Source organism: Puntigrus tetrazona, chromosome 7 (genome assembly GCF_018831695.1).
Source record: "Puntigrus tetrazona isolate hp1 chromosome 7, ASM1883169v1, whole genome shotgun sequence".
Taxonomy (NCBI): Eukaryota; Metazoa; Chordata; class Actinopteri; order Cypriniformes; family Cyprinidae; genus Puntigrus; species Puntigrus tetrazona.
Window position 1 is genome coordinate 15,910,634 of NC_056705.1, and position 6,386 is coordinate 15,917,019.

General features: G+C 36.1%; 1 long non-coding RNA gene across 3 annotated transcripts in view; it reads left to right on the forward strand.

Annotated features, from left to right (window-relative positions):
* Positions 1-6,131, forward strand: part of LOC122348265 — a 65,688-nt gene extending 59,557 nt beyond the window's left edge. For 2 of the 3 annotated variants that reach the window (XR_006251294.1, XR_006251295.1), the window contains 2 exons: positions 5,263-5,324; positions 5,715-6,131. This is a non-coding gene — a long non-coding RNA (uncharacterized LOC122348265). Of the gene's footprint in view, positions 660-5,262; positions 5,325-5,714 lie in introns of those variants that run through there. The other variant, XR_006251293.1, reaches the window with a different exon arrangement.
* Positions 6,132-6,386: the final 255 nt, after the last annotated feature.

The window sequence follows — 6,386 nt, forward strand, 5'->3', positions numbered from 1 at the left end:
GCAACATGTCAGCACGTGAGAGAATGTCTCATGGAGATCTCCACTGGAAACTAAACTGACCTAGGCTAGATTAAAGGGTATGTTCTCCTGGGTCTTGCATGTCACTGAGCTTTTCTCGATGTATTTTGCTGTGTATGCGCGTGTAACTGTGTAACACATGCATACGTTTTTCACCTGCAGTTTCCTGTGTGCAAAAAAAAAATCTGTGTGTAGTTAAATCTTCAATTAATTTGTGTTTTAAGCACATTGTACTTATTTTTTGATGTAAGTACATAGTAGTCAAAGCAATATTTCAAATGAAAATGCTGTGATCATTTACGCACCCTCAAGTAGTTCCATATGAATTTCTATGTTCTGCTGAACGCAAAGTAAGATATTTTGAAAAAAGTTTGTATCCAGGCTGCTTTGGGTTCACCATTGGCTTCCATACTCAAGTGTGAATAGTTTTTGGTGAACTATTTCTTTAAATTTTCCCTACTATCAAGATCCAAAATGTATTTGATTAATTTGATCAAAAATACAGTACAGAGGGTAATATTCTGAATATCCCATTATTTTTTTCATAAATATGTGTTTCAGTTAATTAGTGATGTTAAAAAATATTTTTTTATGAAATAAAGCAAGGTAATTTAGATGTAACTGTTTTCAGGTTAGCTTTTTCAACACAATTTAAATCACAAGTTTTTAACCCATTTATTTATCTATTCATTTATTTATTTTCTTAAACGAATGTATTTCAGTTTATTAGTGGTGTTAATATTTTGACTGAAATAAGTGATATATATATTTAATATATTACTATAATTTATGTCATTTATTGTTGAGATGGCAAAACAAAATTCTTAGAAGGCATTACTTCAGTCTTCAGTGTCAAATGATCTTTCAGAAATGATTTTAAAATGCTGACTTGGTGCTTAAGAACTTATTTGTATTAATATTGTCAGTGTTGAATACAGTTTTGCAGTTTTTATGGAATTAGCTTTTTTTGCATTCTTTAATGAATAAAAAGTATAAACACGATCATTTATTTAAAATAACATTTTGCAATTTCTTTCCAAAAAAATAAATAAGTAAAAGACCCCATACTTTAGAACAATAATAGATCCAAGTATTTCCCTTGATGTCTTCATGAAAATACTGTATGGAAAAAACTGTTCTCTTCTCGTATCTAAACATGTTTGTTTATATATTTTTGAAAAAACTATGAAAAATAGTTTTTATACAAGGATATAAAATTGTTTTTCAGACGTAGAATATATATTCATGTACATGGGTAAATCGTGGTTTATAGAAGCGTGTTGATCAGTCAGGAAACATCTGTTTTTACACTGCGCTATAGCAAGGTGTCATTTTGACTGAAACATGCCACAAACAGTCTATTGATGCTCCCAGGTTCCCTAACCTCCCCCATCTTCTCTATTTTTCATTGCTTTGTTAAAGAGAGGGCACCTGCAGGGGGGAGAATCAGTGGCTGTCATTGCTTTTTAGCCACTGCGCTGGCCCTGTCTGTCCATCTGCCTGGATGGAGACTCAGTGAAATTGCCGTATTCCATAATAGACTCGGGCGTTCTGGGCCGACACACAATGAATGTTGTTGTAATTTCTGCTGTCACGGGGGCAATGGATGCCCCTCTGCGTTTTTCTTCTTCTTCTTCTTCTTCTTCTTTTTTTTGTGCCCGTTGGTCCATGTGCAGGGGGCAATTTACATAGAGACATTAATGTAACTGTCATGTTCTATCCCAGAGCAGCCATGCAGAACTGCTAAGAGACAGGCCGAGCTGCAATACTGATGCTCATAGCGCAGAGAGATGGAGCGGCGCCGCAAACTTAATGGAATTAAGTAAAGAATTCTCCTATTTACCACTATGGCAGATAAGTGAGAGAAAGAGAGAGGGGTGAACATTTAAATAAGCACCGAAGTGGAAATAAATGGCAAAATAACACATGGAGGAAAACATTTGAGGAAGTCATTTGTATCTGGTGGTGATTTGGAGAGAGAGAGATCAGTTGGAGATATGAATTGGTAATGAAATATCTGTGTTAGACACGCATGCTGCTTGCAGCATCAGCACTACACATCTGAGATGCTCAAGAACACGGTTCAGGCCACAAGCGTGATATTAACTGGTCAATGCATGCTTTTATTGCACTATTTTCTCTCTCTCGCTCTCTTCCTCCATATGGCCTATAAATGAGGGGCCAATACAAAGTTATATAGAACCGTGGCCCATCAACAAATCTTATTTTGTGTGGAAATTGTATATTGCATTTGTGGGTCACTCTGTTGACATTAACATTGTCTTTTTATTCAATGTTTTTTGTTATTATATTTTGATAAATGGTGTGGTGCTGTGTAGGATGTTGCTCCTCACAGCACCTAACACAGAGCAAATGAATAGGTCCTTGTTTCTCTGACCCCAGGTCCGCACAGGGAGAAACCAGTACTCTAATAGCTGTCTGTTTCAACCTCTATTTGAATGTTTTGTAGTTTTAATCATCCTTTTTATTGCTGTTTCCTAGATATGTTTGCATTTATTTTCCACTGTGCTCAGTAGTACCCATTCTTGCTGAAACGCAGTGGATTCAGATGTTGTTTAATCTCTATTCACCATTAACAGTGTGACTTATCTTTTAATAATATTTTTTTGATTAATAGTATGCTTTTTTTAAATATCAAATTATACCCTGCAAACAGTTTTTTGGAATATACATTTATACATTGAACTTAGTTTTGAATTTTATATTTATGGTCGATATTTATGGTCGATATTAGACATTTATTCTACATGTATTTGTATAAAAGATATATACTAAAGAAAGAAAATCAAAGAGGTTTTGAATGGTGTCATGCCAATTAAATTATGACACTTTTTTTTTTTTAAACACTAATAATGTAATAATATGTTACAAATAATTAACTTCTAGTATTTACACTAGAGTGAGTGAGTGATCTTAGTTTCTTATGTTTCATTTATTTATATATTTGTATTTTAATATGGTACATATTTATGAATTTTATTCAGTAAACCATTTGGTAACATTTTAGGAACGCACATTCACTACCGACCAAGAGTTTCCTGTCGATAAAATCCTAATTTGCTACTTATTAATAGTTAGTAAGTTAGCGGTTAAGTTTAGGTAGGTTTAGCGATCTAGAATATGTTCATGCAAGCAGAATAAGACATTCATATATGTGCTTGGTAAGTACTAATAAACAGTAAATATACTAGTATTGTGCATGCTGTTAAGAAACAAATTAATAGTGTGAATTGGTCCTTAAAAATAACGTTCTTTATTGTGTTTTTTCCTCCGCCTGTTTGTTTGCTGTGATCTATCTTTGATACTTTTTTAATGCATTTTGACCTTTTTGAGGCAAACATTCTCGCTCCACATCCTAGGAGAATAATAATTGTAATGTTGTGTACTCCTTCACCAGCGCCGCACTACACAGCTCCTTTTCCCTGGTGAATGACTGGGCTTTCAGAAAGCAAGGCCCATCTCACTGTCAGAGACATTCCATTCCATCAAACAGGCAGAGGGGCATTGTGTTTCTTTGTGCGCATTTGAGCTGACATGGTCTGTGTGTGTCTGCAGAAACTATTTCTCTGTCAAGAGAATCGAGCAGGGAACGGCGGGCCTTGTATCCTCACATTAAACGCTGAAAGCGCGCCTTGTTTTCAGCAGGGACATGGCAGAAAACAGGAGCTGGGGTAAATGGAAGGCCTGCTGTGGGGTGGTCTTTTTCATGGTGATTAACTCAAATGACACACAACCAGAGGGACACTGGCTGCCTCCACATTAATGCCTTTTAGGAGAAACGGCGGCACTCCTCATATGAATGTGTCTGCCTCACTACCAGGGGAAAGAGCGAGAGAGATGGAGAAGAAAGGAGCGCAGCTATTGAAGATGGCATCTCTGCTCTCTCAGTATACACTTTGGACGCTTTCCACATTTTGATTTAATAATGGCCTGCCATGTAGATCTTTATTCATGTGGCTGGAAGGATAAGTGCTGATGTGTGTCATTATGTCCACCCCGTCACAAAACCCAGTGAATTTAGGTCAGAGTATGTATATACACCATAAACACAAGAAAAATGGCAAATTTGCTCCTTTTTGTATGTGAAGAAACGCACGCACAGCCGGAGCTTTGACCTTGTGGATTGATCTGAGGCACTTATGCGCGAGACACAGGTTGATGCTGGCCACCATAATGTCTCAAAATCGACCTCTGACATCCAATGAGAAAAGACATATGTCACGGCAGGTCAAAACAACAGCATTTTTCAGCTGAAATTTCCACCAAGTAGCGCTTAAGGTGGGTTTTTCAGAAATGTAGGGTTTCCTAACCATACCCCTACACGCATTTTAAATTGAATTGAAATCTCAAAAGAGGTCACTGCATTTTCTCATTCATTTAAGCTAGTTTCAGCGGCTTCATTGTAAATTCTGTCAGTTTTTGTTTTCTTGAAGTCTATTGCTAGCATCTTGCTCCACTAGTGAGGCTGCAGCTCAGTGCGGATCTACAACAACATATTTCACGTAGTTGGTATATATCCAAAATCAGTATGTGCACTGAATATTGGTACAGTATATGCAAAATTAAAAACCTGTCAGCATCTGCTCACCCTTAGGCTGCACTTTCTGAAGCCCTACTGTAGCTCTGAGAGAGCAACAAACTGAGTTTGAAGTCATAATAACCGGGGCCTGTATTTATCAAGCCTCTGAGAATTACTCGCAATAACACTGCTAAGAATTGACTTAAGAGTAAAAAATTCTTGCCTCAAATCTGCGCTTAAAAGTTAGTTACAGTATTAAGCATCTTAGTTGTAATTTAAGTGAAGTGTATAGGGCTAATCTAAATAAAGAGATGATTCGCAACACTTTACTGTGCCACAAAACAGGATTTTGGATCGTGACATAGGCACGGACCAATAGATTCTCAAATAAATTTATATTGAACTGAGGTGAGTTTTGACGATAAAGTGCCAAATTTAGTGTATAATTTGATAACTTGCTTTAATACTCAAGTTTGGAAGTGGGGGTACGTTTTATGAATTCTTAGCAATTAAGACTAAAATGACAGTTTATAAAGCTTGATAAATATGGGCTCTAATAAACATCCCCTCTAATCATGATTTGTGTTTATAGAGTAAAAGTCACAAGGAGTTTTGCTTGTTTACATGATTCCGAATGTTGTGCTCATTAACTTCTGAGCTCTTCACTTTTATCCATCTGTTCTTTGTCTCCTCCTCCTCCACAGGCTCACTTGATGTATGGTTGATCATTTAAAGGAAATCACTCGGTCATGCTTGAAATCACCTTGTACGTACGTTTTTTATCAGCCATAAATATTGTGTTTGAAGCCACAACTGCAATTCATTTCAACTATTAATCTTTCATTAATGCCCCCTCTTCATTAATTCATAATCGTTTGCGCAGCCTGATCTTAATTGCTCGCTATGGTTTTGATTTGCATTGCTGCCAGGCATCAATTAATCTTTTTTTTGTGTCAGTCAACAAGAGCTATTGTAATATGACACAGTGTAAACAGTTAACGCTGAACAAAGAATGAGTGAATAATGGATTGTTTAAATCTGTTTACGAAGCATCCTGTTTAGCATCTTGAAAGCTGGTTGTTGTCTTTCTCCGGAGATGGAGAATGTAATCTTTCTCTCTCACGGGCTTACTTATTCATCCGCCTCTTTTTGACAGGAGAAGTTTCTGCTTCATAATGAAGACCACCAGTCCCAAACAGAGCTGATAGTCACCATCCATCAGCGTGACAACACGTGGAACATGCAGTAAAACGGGGAAGTTCTTTTAGTTATAGGTTTGTGCTTGTGAGAGGGATAGAGAGCAGACGGTTTGTGTTTTGTTTGTTTTTTTCCGTTTAGGGAACCTCTTCTAAGGCATGTGGGGAGACATGCTGTTTCGACATGGAAGTGCTTTTCATGTGTGAATCAAACAATGTGTATGTGTGTATGTGTTTGAGTGAGTGGGTTTTTCTAAACCTTTGGGAGTCCCTACAAGAATAACAAAACCTAAATAAACAATAAAACATGATTTCATTAAGTTATCGTATTGTTTTAGATTAGATCAGAATAGATTATAGGATAACACAATAGAGGTTTGCACCATGTTTGTTTATTTATTACCAATATATTAGTATTTTTAGAAAAAAAAATATATATATATATATATATATATATATATATATATATATATATATATATATATATATATATAGGAAATCTGTATAGGGCAAGGATATATAATTATTTGCACCGTGTGTGGATTATTCAAGTTTGTCTCCTCGCTCTTCAGGGTTAAATATAATGAGTTTCAAATCCTCACCCCAGTACATCCTCTCCTTTGTACACCTGT